Source organism: Salvelinus fontinalis, chromosome 37, assembly GCF_029448725.1.
Source record: "Salvelinus fontinalis isolate EN_2023a chromosome 37, ASM2944872v1, whole genome shotgun sequence".
Taxonomy (NCBI): Eukaryota; Metazoa; Chordata; class Actinopteri; order Salmoniformes; family Salmonidae; genus Salvelinus; species Salvelinus fontinalis.
The window spans coordinates 25,670,265-25,684,768 of record NC_074701.1 but is presented as its reverse complement, the minus strand read 5'-3'; the positions used below and the strand labels follow the sequence as shown (position 1 = coordinate 25,684,768).

Here is a 14,504-nt window from a genome sequence, read left to right as displayed (position 1 = left end):
AACAGGTGTAAAAACCTGAGTGGGAACATGGGGAGAGGTCTTTGCATATACAGTGGGGCAAAAAAGTATTTAGTCAGCCACCAATTGTGCAAGTTCTCCCACTTAAAAAGATGAGAGAGGCCTGTACTTTTCATCATAGGTACACTTCAACTATGACAGACAAAATTAGATTTTTTTTTCTCCAGAAAATCACATTGTAGAATTTTTTATGAATTTATTTGCAAATTATGGTGGAAAATACGTATTTGGTCACCTACAAACAAGCAAGATTTCTGGCTCTCACAGACCTGTAACTTCTTCTTTAAGAGGCTCCTCTGTCCTCCACTCGTTGCCTGTATTAATGGCACTTGTTTGAACTTGTTATCAGTATAAAAGACACCTGTCCACAACCTCAAACAGTCACACTCCAAACTCCACTATGGCCAAGACCAAAGAGCTGTCAAAGGACACCAGAAACAAAATTGTAGACCTGCACTAGGCTGGGAAGACTGAATCTGCAATAGGTAAGGAGCTTGGTTTTAAGAAATCAACTGTGGGAGCAATTATTAGGAAATGGAAGACATACAAGACCACTGATAATCTCCCTCGATCTGGGGCTCCACGCAAGATCTCACCCCGTGGGGTCAAAATGATCACAAGAACGCTGAGCAAAAATCCCAGAACCACACGGGGGGACCTAGTGAATGACCTGCAGAGAGCTGGGACCAAAGTAACAAAGCCTACCATCAGCAAGGGCATTGAAGATGACAATGATCCCAAACACACCGCCCGGGCAACGAAGGAGTGGCTTCGTAAGAAGCATTTCAAGGTCCTGGAGTGGCCTAGCCAGTCTCCAGATCTCAACCCCATAGAAAATCTATGTAGGGAGTTGAAAGTCTGTGTTGCCCAGCAACAGCCCCAAAACATCACTGCTCTAGAGGAGATCTGCATGGAGGAATGGGCCAAAATACCAGCAACAGTGTGTGAAAACCTTGTGAAGACTTACAGAAAACGTTTGACCTCTGTCATTGCCAACAAAGGGTATATAACAAAGTATTGAGATAAACTTTTGTTATTGACCAAATACTTATTTTCTATCATAATTTGCAAATAAATTCATAAAAAAATCCTACAATGTGATTTTCTGGATTTCTTTTTCTCATTTTGTATGTCATAGTTGAAGTGTACCTATGATGAAAATTACAGGCGTCTCTCATCTTTTTAAGTGGGAGAACTTGCACAATTGGTGGCTGACTAAATACTTTTTTGCCCCACTGTAGAAGACCATCTTGTCCCGTGTGATTTACAATAATAAGTGCATTCAGGGAGGAGACAACCACAACACATAGCTTAATAATGACCCTCTTCAATATAACACAGAGGAAACACAATGGAAATCTCTGATCTCTGGAATTACCACATCGAAAAGGTGTTACATAAAGCTGTGTGGGAAGATGTGATCAACTCTGAAAGTCAGAGTCCACATTATGAAATACAGTCAGCTAGGAGTACTGCTGTGGAGGCTATGTATCTGCTGAAATGACGATGATCTGGGATTTGACTCTCTGTGTGTGTGTGTTTGTGTGTGCACGTGCAAGTACAAAATATAGTTGGATCTCTCCCTCTAGATTCTCCAGACACAAACACTTTACTAGTGTAATTCTACAGGCTCCAAGTCTGAGCACTTAATAACACACTTCCTAGACCCGGCAAAGTCAGCACAGCCCAAGATCACTGTCCGGAGGCTGAAACCCCCACAGTGCACAATACAGCCACGACTGAGAACCATCCCATACACGCATGCATGCATTCACACACACAAACACACACACACACACACACACACACACACACACACACACACACACACACACACACACTTTCTCTATTACACTACAACCAAGCTTATATTATACCTATTCTGTAGGGTCAAGTACTATATATCTAGACATGTGCAAATAAATCATGTAAAGAAATAATATGGCAGAGAAACCTCTATTTGATGTGTTTTGGATATCTTGGTTTAAGAATATAATTGCAATAATGGGTGGTTTTGTAATCCAAGCCACAGCTGCGATTAGCTGAAAACCACATTGCTATTGATGGAGCTTCGTACTGTGAATTGGTAATGTAATGAGATGGTACTGATACTGAGACAGCCAGAGAGGAAATTGAGTTAGCATGAATTCTGCTCACTTTAAAATCAGTTTTAAGTTGGGTTTATGCAAAGAACCTAGGCAAGACAGAGATATCATCAGATCTTCAGACAAGGAAATGTGTCCTTTTAATGGGTGCTTTGTAAAAATGTATGTCTATTCCATAATGCTATCTGAACTCTTCCAACATCCTCTCAGCCTGTTTGGGAGGGGATATACTCTGGTCTTTCCAGGGATAAAGGAGGAGAGTGGATCCAGCTTCTATAGTGGGGATTTACCTTATTATTATGCCTATAATGCCAGCTAATTAGAGCTGTCGAGCTGCTGATTATTTGAATTAAGGAACACTGTCTGAAGAGCTGAACAAATGTCAGATTTTCTATAGAGAGATGGTTAGGTCCCATTTGAGTGTGCTGCTGAGTATCAGGAGATCACGCCAACACTGTTTCACTGTGGATAAAGGCAACGCCAGAATGAGCCTTGTTATGTGATAGAATTAGATTTCTCCAAACAAATTCTTAGAGTTGACTCTTTCAAAGGAAGAAAAAAAGACATGGAAAACAGCTGACGCCTTACAAATATTGTCAAATCTTATCTTAAAGCTCTTCACACCACTTATCTCTGGCCCTCCACTGAATACAGTAAAAACAATCATCTAAACCCATACCCTCACTCACTGTGTGGGGAAATAAGGGGCAGTTTGCTTCACATTATATATAGACCATGTCATAGAAATACAGTATAATTGATTTATTTATATGGACCTTGTATCTCTCTGCTCTGAGTAGTGCACTAATGAACCAGCATAGTGTTATGAGTCAGGGTCATGGTAGTTGTAGTGTAAGGAATGAAGCTGGATTAGAGGCAAACACTTCATCTATCACCCATCAGAGTGCCTCTGCCCTACTCACATTGACAGATAAAAGAGAGGCGGAACATTCAGCGATTCTCACATTGGTTATCACTCTCCCTCATCTTCATCCCTCTCTCTGTCTCTCTTGCACCCTGCATATGTTTCTCTATGGTCCTTTCTCCCTCTATCACTCCATACGTCTCTTGCTTTGTTTACCTTTCTGCTCTATCTGTCAATCTCTTACTTACTGATGACTGGGTGACAGACAAGTGAAGTCAGAAGGCAGGAGACTCCAGCCACCCTAGTCATAGACTGTTCTCTCTGCTACCGCACGGCAAGCGGTACTGGAGCGCCAAGTCTAGGTCCAAAAGGCTTCTTAACAGCTTCTACCCCCAAGGCGTAAGACTGCTGAACAGCTAATCAAATGGCTACACAGACCTTTTTTACGCTGCTGCTACTCGCTTTTTATTATCTATGCATTGTAACTTACCATTACCTACATGTACATATTACCTCAATTACATCGACTCACCTGTACCCCCGCACATTGACTCGGTACCGGTACCTCCTGTATACAGTCTCGTTATTGTTATTTTATTGTTGATCTTTTATTTTTTACTTTAGTTTATTTACTGAATATTTTTCTTAACTCTTTAAAAAAAACTGCACTGTTGGTTAAGGGCGTGTAAGTAAGCATTTCACTGTAAGGTTTACACCTATTGTACTTGGCGCATGTGACAAATAAAATTACATTTTATTTTATTTGAGGCGGGTAGATTCTACACACAGTCCTCCCTCTTTGTACACATGCACAGCACACACTGGCACGCGTCTGTACATCAAAGCCCTCATCATCCTCTGCCTGCCAACAAGTAGGATCAGTGGCCTAGAGAGTGAGAGAGACAGAGAGAGCAAGAGAGAGAGAGAGAGAGAGAGAGAAAGAGAGAGAGGTTCCCCCCTGAGTGTGTTGATAGCTTTCATAAAGCCTGAGCGGAAGCAATGAACACTTGCTGTTATGTCCGACTCTACATCTATTTCCTCTCCTGGAGACGCGCCACTGAACCCTGCATCTGGAGCATTTCCTGGAAGTCTGCTTTAACAAGCTCCCAAGAGTGTGTGAAAGTAGGATTGTGTATTTACAAATGTGTGTGCCTGTTTATCTGAGTGTGTATGTGCTGAGAGGGTACACACTGTGTGTGTGGGTGTTAAATGAGCCCTTAATCAAAATGAAGTGAATAGCTTGAGGAGTGATTTGGGTCAGACAGAGAATGGGCTCTCCTGCTGTTGACGAGGAAAGTCTCTATGGCCCAGATAATGATAGTTCAGCTCAAAGCACTAATCAATGTGTGAGTGTCTCATTGCAATGGCATAACCCCATTAACAGCCTGTTTGAGTTGGATAAGTCATCTCTGAACCAACCAACCTCCCCAAATGGCACCTTCTTAATTTCTAACTGAAAAGCACATGTCAACTATAACTATATGCATCAGTCTCAACTCTGGAGCAGACAAAAATACCTTAACATAATGTTGAATGTTAATAAGCAACAATGCTCTTCATTTAATCTCTGTGTAGACAGACAGTCATGGCAGGGAAACACAGGCAAATAATCCTTTATCATGCCAGCCAGTGTGTCTCTCTGACTGTGTCTCAGTACAGATGAATCCATTTAATATTCTAACAGAACTCAAAAGCTGGAAATCTCAGACATGAGTGTAGTTCCAATATCAATGTCTGTCGCTGAAAAATTCCTGAACACACTGGAAAAGTCCGTTTGTCTTTAAAACTAAGAATAAGAACAGATTCTTCAAAACAAATCTGTAATCACAGGAGATGAAAATTACGGCAGCCAGGCAGATGCATTTCAGATGTTTTTAAATCTGGTAGGTTTAGCTAAGAATGTGTGCCAAATATGTGTGAATGTGTTTTTTGTAGGGCAGTAGCCTGCCATTGAGGCAGTTTACTCTTCTGTCTTCTATTTGCGGCTCTGTGCCTGCGCGCCCCTGTCAGTTGCCTAGGAGACCGCGCGAGGCTGAGCGTTTGCCCGCCAGGCGCGCTGACCCCTCCAGACCAAAGCAAGCGCTCGCAGAACGTCGGTGTACGCTACAGGTAGCCTAACCTCAATTTTATATTAATTCACAGAGCGACACACGGCGCATGGATTCAAACTGTTTTACTATTTCTCAACATCTCCTTTTAGTAGATAAACAGGTGGGTAAACTAATTTGTTATATTAATTAATGTATTTTGTCCCCCTGCTGCCCATTGCTTCATTCATCTGACCCACTCTGTTGTCTCATGGGTTGCATCCTTTCAGGGTGAAGCTCATTAGTTGATCTCCTAACCAGATTATCTGAGCCGTTGGGTGATTAACTCACTGTAACCCTTATGTCACTTGTTGCTAAAATGTGCAGAACAGCCTGCTTTTTCCATAATGTCATAGTTGTGTAGGCCTTCCAGGTTAGGCTATTGTTCTGTTTGTAGCCTAGTAGGCCTACCAAACTTTGGTGTTGCTTTTCTGTTCTGATATGTCTGATACTGTTAGATTATTGTTTTATCTTTTCAGATTCTATTCCGAACAGAAATGCTCCCTTTCTGTTGTTAGTTTATCTATATGCCATACTCAATGGTAGAGGAACCAATGAGATTCCTCTGTGGGTCTGTGTTTGAATGCTCAACTTTGACCTCTCAGCTTTCATTTCCCCTCTGGCTGAGTAGCAATGACAGTATGAGGTCAGTGGAGAAGGTGAAGATACAGCCAGGGTGGCTGCGGTTATGGGGATTTAGAGTGATATACGCATCGGTGCCCAAATGTTATCTCAGCGTTGAGGTGGAGATGATGACAGCTTTCATGTGGGGATGGGAGGAGGGAGAATGAGAGGGGGAGGCAGGTCTTATCCCCCACCCCCACTCGCAGAATGACTCCACTGGAGTGACATTTGAAATTTCCATTGATGTGTGACTGAAGTCGCAGCATTTGAAAGGGGTAAGAGAGGAGGGGGGATGGAGTGAGGAAAGGGAGGGGATGAGGAAGGGTGTTGCTTATGAGGTTCGCCCTGGATCTCATCTCAGCGCAATAAGGCTTGTAGGGAACATTGATAAGTGCCTGCATCTTCTCTCTCTCTCTCTGAGATATTGTTTCAGAGATGGAGAAGATGATTGCATCTCATTGATGTATGACTTGGTTTAATGTTGTTGCTGTGAAATCCCAGCTAGCACATTTGGATCCTTGGAAGTTGTGGGAACGTATGTTTTTGGTTTCCCATTGGTTCAGGTAATGACACTAAGTTTCCTGACCGGTAATAGAATGTTCTCTGAATGTTACTAAAGTTCTTGGTACAATTTGAGAACATTACTTTAAATAGAACTATGAGGTAACCTGTAGGAAACATTATGCTGAATTACTGAAATTTCCAAATGAATAACATTGTTTCTTAACGTTCTCTGAACTATTTGAGAACATTCCCAATGTCAAACCAGTTGGAGAACGTTCCTAGAACATTACCATAATTGAAATGAAATGTAACGGTGTTTGAACTTTTAGGAAACGTTCTTTTAAAGTAATGAAATCAAGAAAATTATAATATTTTGCTAAGTTCCTTAAATGTGCTGAGAATTTTCCAAAGTCAAGCAACTATCCAGGGCTGGGTTTCCCAAAATCATAGCACTAAAATAATCTTAATTCCATTCAAACTAAATGGACTGGACGAAATATGATCTTAGTGCTACGATGCTTTTGGGTAACCCAGCCCTACTCCATTCCCAGAAAGTTGTGGGAAAGTTGTATGCAAAATAACCAACCGTTATGTGCTAGCTGGGATGCATCGATCACACATTTTTGATCGACTGATGTTTACTTTAGGTCCGTTTTCAGATCCACGTAATGTGAAAACTAAAGTAAAATTGACAGCAATGTGTTTCTTGTAGACCTCAGAGAAGAGGCTATGGTGATTTGCAGTCATTTCTGAAGATCTCATGTCTGGCACTCCTCACTGTGTTTTTCTTGACTAAGGAAGTCGTCTGTGTGGAGATCCATAATTAATTACCAAAGTGCATGCTGGGAGTTTATCCAATCAGCAGACTCCCTGATTAGGAGTCTTGTTTATCAGTTTTCAATCGTCAAGGAACAGGATATTCAGGTAACAATTGCTGTTACAATTCATACCACGGTAAATCATTAATTCTAAGCATAGCCGTCCGTGCTGATTGATGCTTGATTACTGTACTTGTCTCCACAAGTGCATCGCCCTGTATTTCATTAGAATAGACCTCTATTTTTGATGCAAGGTCTTGAGGCGAAAAGAAGCCCTGCCTGTTCGATCAGAGGCAGAAAGGCAGTGAAGATTTTAACGCACACACACCGTTGCATGACTTTGCTATACAGCCGGATTAACTTCTCAAAATTAAATTTACATGATTAACTGTTACAATTTATGATATTCTCATTTGTCGTCTATATGAATTATATGGGCAGGAAGAGGCATAATGGATCCATATTAGCTACAGTTTTGAAATGCATCAATTCAGTGTGTGTGGATTACAGCTGCAACTGGCATTAATTGCATTTTCCCTTCATCTGAGTAGTGTTGATTGACTGACACACACACACACTCTGATGTTTGTGTGTGCTATATAAATATGGCCCTCATCCATGGCTTAGCTCTGCCTCCATGTAGGGCTGTGTAGGACAGGGGCTAGAGTTCATGTGAGGCGTGTCAAGTCCTTGAGTCGGGAGGAGAGGGCACGACATTTATACCACTTCTTGTCTCTCCTCTTATCTCTGTCTTAGTGTGAATATGAGAAAGAGGGGGTGTTAGAATGTTTATCACATAAGGTATGCATAACCTTACCCTTCTTAAACGTTGGGCTTGATTGTAGTGTGTAATGACAACAAATGCATTTTTTTCAAAGAACCTGTTACAATATTGGAATGCACTTTTGTATGCGATATCATTCATTGGACCCTGTAACCTTATCCCTGTCAACGTAAGAGCAAACGTAGTAGTGGAAAAACTATAGCCAGCCTTCTTGCCAATCAGTGAAAACTAAACCTGCATGCCATAGGCATATGTGAACAGAAACTAGAGTACAGGCATCTCATGAAGCCTTGGAAGACTTGACATGGCGCTAGTTGGGTTAAAGGTTGCAGGAGTTACTGCCTGGCTGTATTTTAGATTAGTTTGAGTGGTGTCTGTACCTGCATGTCATCTGCCAAAGACTAACACACAGAGTGATGACTCAATTAAGATCCTTGTTCTCCTACTGCAAATTTGGGGCCAAAGTGAAATCTTTAGATACTCCCAACTTCTGCTTTCAACTCTTAATCCAATAACATCACCCTACCCAACACACCCTTAACGAGAGCAGAGCTTTACTTTATGGAGAGGAGTAAATGTGTCTGTGTGTGTGTGTGTGGTTCAGGAGTTCTCTGTGTCCCTACAGTGCTGCCCAGCTGTTTGCTGATACACTATTAAGGGACAGGACGGGAGTGGTGCTTTAGAGGGGAGGGAGTGCGAGAGGCTCCCCAAGCTCTCAGGACTTGGCACCCCTCTGTGAGCCCATCGTGATGGGAAACTCGACACTCAGGATATTCCACTGGCCACTGGCTTAAGCACGCTTATAAGAGTAATAGGTTTGGTAAGGGTACGCCCGCACTTACACATACGCTCTGACATTTTCACAACCGCACACTCTCACAAACTAGCCTATGTCTGCAATCATGCACAAACACCTGCATAAACATGAGCACATGCTTACACGTACATTTGTCTAATAAGCGTAGGTGCTTACAATTTGAAACACATTCAGACACACACACCATTCTTAACTCGTGACCACACCGTACGAATGAAGTGTCCCATCCACAAGCAAGATGATTGGCACAGAAAAAGCATTACACCAGCAGCAAAAGGCATATGGCATTGCAACCCAGTGATGGGCATATGGTGCTGGTGGCTTTTGCTACACACAGTATGTATGGTTCTTGTGTTTGATGAGCATCCAAAACCCAGTGCAGCGTGGCTAAAATCGACACTATTTTGCATTATGTCATGTAGCTACTAACGATAGTTATCAATTTAAAATGAATGCATTTGCACAGCATACATCCTCCCCTTTGCAATAAACTGTGCCCTACAGCTTGACTGTGTCCAAAGGCTGGTTTGAACAACAGTATTCTACTGTATGAATTGATTGTCTGAACATTTTTGATATTCTCAAAATAAATATTTTCCAGAAAATGATTTGCGTTACAGATGTCTTGTTGATTATTGAGGAACACTAGCTGTATTTCTACATCCACTGGATGGATAGACTGGACTACGGTCAGTTTTAATAGGGATTCCACACAGTGGAACGGAGGCGGTAATGGCCAAATCGGGCTTGGATTGTCATGGCAACCATTGTTTGCCTGCTGCTCCTTTGTGAGTAGGTTCCGGAGTATCCTGGTGACAGTGTCTGGTCCCTACAGTGACTCTGGGGTTTTGTGACAGTTTGTTTGGTGACTCGTCATAGAGACAAGTCGCCATGGAGATATGCTCTCCGTGAGGTTCCTGAGTGCAGAAGTGAACAGTGCTCCCCTGGGGTGTTGGTCATCTGTCGTGAGTGGCTGGAGTGGCGGGGGTTGTGACCCACCTCTCTACTGGCCTACACTACTGTACTCCACTCTAACCACTATACCCTTCAACCTCCCCATCGCACCCCTCACACCCCAGTGGCCATTTGGTCCACATTTAGCTTGCCTCCGCTCACTCCTCTCTCGCTCTCTCTTCCGCCATCTCTCGCTCTCTCTTCCTCCATCTCTCGCCCTCTCTTCCTCCATCTTTCACTCTCTCTATGAAAAAACCTTGAGCTTCTTGTCTCACAGCTTTTGTCCTTTTGTGGTTCCGACTCTAGTTGAAAAGCAATCAGACAATCTACTTTATGATCGTCATTAGGACATGACTACTGGAAATGACTTGGGTTTTAATGCACTCTGATGGTTTCTCATCTGAATCATCTCATCCTGGTCTGAGAGCCTGTCCTGGACAGTAGGCTATGATTTAATTGGACCCAACACATTACTTCTGTGTCATATGGAAATAAAAGGCGTGTAGATGACTTGTGGTTGACTACCACTTTCTCTCAGCCTATTTTATGATGTCTCATGTTTTATGCATTTAGGTGGTGACAGATTATAGCCGGATTACTTTATAATGATCCAAGGTATTGGTAATGAACCTCTGTTTCATTGCAGTAGGAATCGTTAAATAAACCTGTGTTTGAATTGGAATTCGACCCTGAAATTGTTTATTCTTTTGCCATTTTCATGTGAAACAGAAACAATTACTTACCATGCACACGTAGCAGCAATGGATGTGTCATTCATATGGGCCAGAAATGAGCTTTTTGAAGAAACGCTTAATCGAGGAACAATCCCATGTTTTGTTATTCATTGACTATCCCTTGGGAGCCTACAGCATCATACAGAATCCTGGCTGCGCTAGGGGGAAAACATCTACAAACGGGAAAGATCTTTCACCAAACCCATTAGACAGTATGACCGACCATCCACTGTCAAAAGACAAACAACTGTGCTGCTTCAGTTGTTCTTCTCTTCCTATTGACTCATTCCACCCACAGGAGTAGGATGTGGATAGTAACAGAAATCATTCACAGCTAGGTTATGACTTATTCCCCCCTTGTTTCACCCCATCTGTCCTGTTGACTACAGCAGAGGAGCATCTGGGCTTTCAGATTGTCTGCGACTGTTGCAAATAAGTGAATTCCGTGTCATGTACAACTAAAGATCACCTAAGGGCCCTGCTGTTATGTTACACATCTCCAATATCTTCTTAAACCATCTTTTGATGGTAAGAATGCTTCAAGAGCCCTTTGCACTGACTACACTCTTAGAAAAAAGGGTTCCAAAAGGGTTCTTCGGCTGTCTCCTTAAGATAACTATTTTTGGTTCCAGGTAGAACCCTCTGTGGAAAGGGTTTTTACATGGAACCCAAAAGGGTTCTACCTTGAACCAAAAAGGGTTCTTCAAAGGACTCTCCTATGGGGACAGGCAAAGAACCGTTCTAGGTTCTAGATAGCACCTATTTTTCTAAGAGTATAGTTACTCAATCTGAAACTTGTCGGAATTATACATTTTTAAAACTCTTCTTTTGAAGCTGAGTACTTGTTTCATCTCATTGATCTAACAGTGCTGAGCTCCAGGTATTACGTATCCAGGTATACTAATTCTCTTAGAACAACCACCAATGTGTACATTTGGTCATTATCTTGAATTATTCCTTGGGATATTAAGGCTATACAACTGTTAGTTCTGATCCTGGATGCTGACAGTCTAACTGAGAGTCGATATGTCGGCCGGTCATTTTCACAGACAAACAGAATGTATATGCCTGTGCCTTCAGAAAGTATTCACACCCTTTGACTTTTTCCACATTACAGTTACAGCCTGAATTAAAAAATGTATTACATGGAGATTTTTTTAACACTTGCCTATACACAATACCCTATAATGTCTAAGTGGAATCATGTTTTTCGAAATTTTTACAAATTAATAAAAAATTATTCAGCTGAAATATCTTGAGTCAATAAGTATTCAACCCCTTTCTTATGGCAAGCCTAACTGTAACCTTTATTTAACTAGGCAAATCAGTTAAGAACAAATTCTTATTTACAATGACGGCCTACCCCGGCCAAACCCTAACCCGGACGATGCTGGGCCAATTGTGTGCCGCCCTATGCGACTCTCAATCATGGCTGGTTGTGATACAGCCTGGAATCGAACCAGGGTCTGTAGTGATACCTCTAGCACTGAGCTGCAGTGCCTTAGACCACTGCGCCAATAAGTTCAGCACTAAAAAATTGCTTAACAAGTCACATAATAAGTTGCATGGACTCACTCTGTGTGCAGTAATAGTGTTTAACATGATTTTTGAATAACTACCTCATCTCTGTACCCCACACATACAATTATCTGTAAGGTCCCACAGTTAAGCAGTGAATTTCATATACAGATTCAACCACAAAGACCAGTGAGGTTTTTCAATGCCTCACAAAAAAAGGGCACCTATTGGTAGATGGGTAAAATAAAAAAGCAAGCATTGAATATCCCTTTGAGCATGGTGAAGGTATTGATTGGTGTATCAATACACCCAGTCACTACAAAGATACAGGTGTCCTTCCTAACTCAGTTGCCAGAGAGGAAGAAAACCGCTCAGGAATTTCACATTGAAGCCAATGGTGACTTTAAAACAGTTTAATGGCTGTGAGAGGAGAAAACTGATGGATCAACAACATTGTAGTTACTCCACAATACTAACCTAATTGACAGAGTGAAAAGAAGCCTGTACAGAAAGAGAAAAATCCTAAACATGCATCCTGTTTGAAACAAGGCACTAAAGTAACACTGCAAATGTGGCAAAGCAATTAACTTTTTATCTTGAATACAAAGTGTTATGTTTGGGGAAATTCCAATACAACACATTACTGAGTACCACTCTGGCTGCATCATTTTATGGGTATGCTTGTAATTGTTAAGGACAGGGGAGTTTTTCAGGATAAAAAGAAACTGAATGGAGCTACTGTAAGCACAGGCAAAATCCTAGAGGAAAACCTGGTTCAGTCTGCTTTCCACCAGACACTGGGAGATGAATTCAGGCCAAATTTACATTGGAGTTGCTTACCAAGAAGACAGTGAATTTTCCTGAGTGGCTGAGTTAGTTTTGACCTGCTGTTAGTTTAAATCTGCTTGAAAATCTATGGCAAGATCTGAAAATGTTTGTTTTGTTTGATCAACAATCAATTTGACAGAGCTTGAAGAAGTTTGAAAAGAATAATGGGCAAATGTTGCACAATCCAGGTATGGAAATCTCTTAGAGACTTACCCAGAAAGAGCCACAGCTGTAGTCACTGCCAAAGATAGAATAGGTGAATACTTATCTAATCAAGATATATTAGTGTTCTATTTTTCTAAAATGTTAGTTTTTATTCCACTTTGACATTACAAAGTATTTTGTGTAGATCGTTGACAAAGAATAACAATTAAATCAATTTTAATCCCACTTAACACAACCAAATGTGGAAAAAATTGTGGGGTGTGAATACTTTCTGAAGGCAGTGTATCTAAGGAGCTGACTACAGTGGCTGTGTGTAGGCTATACTGTGTGGCTGCCACTCTGTGGGGAAACCTGGGAAATACATTTTGGTCTGATTTCAAAGAGACCAGTTGTGACATAAATGTAGGTAGGTTACTGGCTTTTAAATGGGTTAAATATCAATTGCATTATTCCAAACTGAAAGGCTCACATTAATAATTTGATATATACATTTGATATGAAGCTAAGAATGGACTTCAGGAGAAAAAACACTTTTAGTAGAAGTGGACCCTGACCTACATTTAGTTCAAGATGACCACAGTGGAAGTGTTTATCATGGGAAAACAGCATAAACAGCAGCTTGCCCTCAGCATGGAGATGACCTGAATTTTTCTACGTAATTTATACTGCATCACTGCAAGTGTTGGGGCTGACTGAGTTTTGATTAGGTTTTGATAAAAAAAATACATATTTCCCTCTGTGTCTCTTTCTTAGGTCCCTTCATTTTTCATCTGCCTCTTATTTGTGTCCTTTTATTTATTTTATATTTTCCCTTGTCATTAACAGTTCTCTCACTGTCAACTGCGTTTATTTTCAGCAAACTTAACGTGTAAATATTTGTATGAACATAACAAGATTCAACAACTGAGACAAACTGAACAAGTTCCACAGACATGTGACTAACAGAAATGGAATAATGTGTCCCTGAACAAAGGTACCAGAGTACAGGTCTCGGTGTAACGCTCATTCCTTCGACGATAAACGCGAATCCGACCATCACCCCTGGTTAGACAAAAACGCAACTCATCAGTGAAGAGCACTTTTTGCCAGTCCTGTCTGGTCCAGCGACGGTGGGACAGTCTGAGCACTGATGGAGGGATTGTACGTTCCTGGAGTAACTTAGGCAGTTGTTGTTGCCATCCTATTCCTGTCCCGCAGGTGTGATGTTCGGATGTACCGATCCTGTGCAGGTGTTGTTACACGTGGTCTGCCACTGCGAGGGTGATCAGCTGTCCGTCCTGACTCCCTGTAGCTCTGTCTTAGGCGTCTCACAGTACGGACATTGCAATTTATTGCCCTGGTCACATCTGCAGTCCTCATGCCTCCTTGCAGCATGCCTAAGGCACGTTCACGCAGATGAGCAGGGACCCTGGGCATTTTTCTTTTGGTGTTTTTCAGAGTCTGTAGAAAGGCCTCTTTGGTGTCCTAAATTTTCATAACTGTGACCTTAATTGCCTACCGTCTGTAAGCTGTTAGTGTCTTAACAACCGTTCCACAGGTGCATGTGCATAAATTGTTTATGGTTCATTGAACAAGCATGGGAAATAGGGTTTAAACCCTTTACAATGTAGATTTGTGAAGTTATTTGGATTTTTACGAATTATCTTTGAAAGACAGGGTCCTGAAAAAGGGACGTTTCTTTTT

General features: G+C 41.6%; 1 protein-coding gene across 1 annotated transcript in view; it reads left to right on the top strand.

Annotated features, from left to right (window-relative positions):
• The window catches only part of LOC129836424 (ankyrin-3-like), a 153,209-nt gene that overhangs the window by 14,790 nt on the left and 123,915 nt on the right, over positions 1 to 14,504 (top strand). The window lies entirely within an intron of this gene.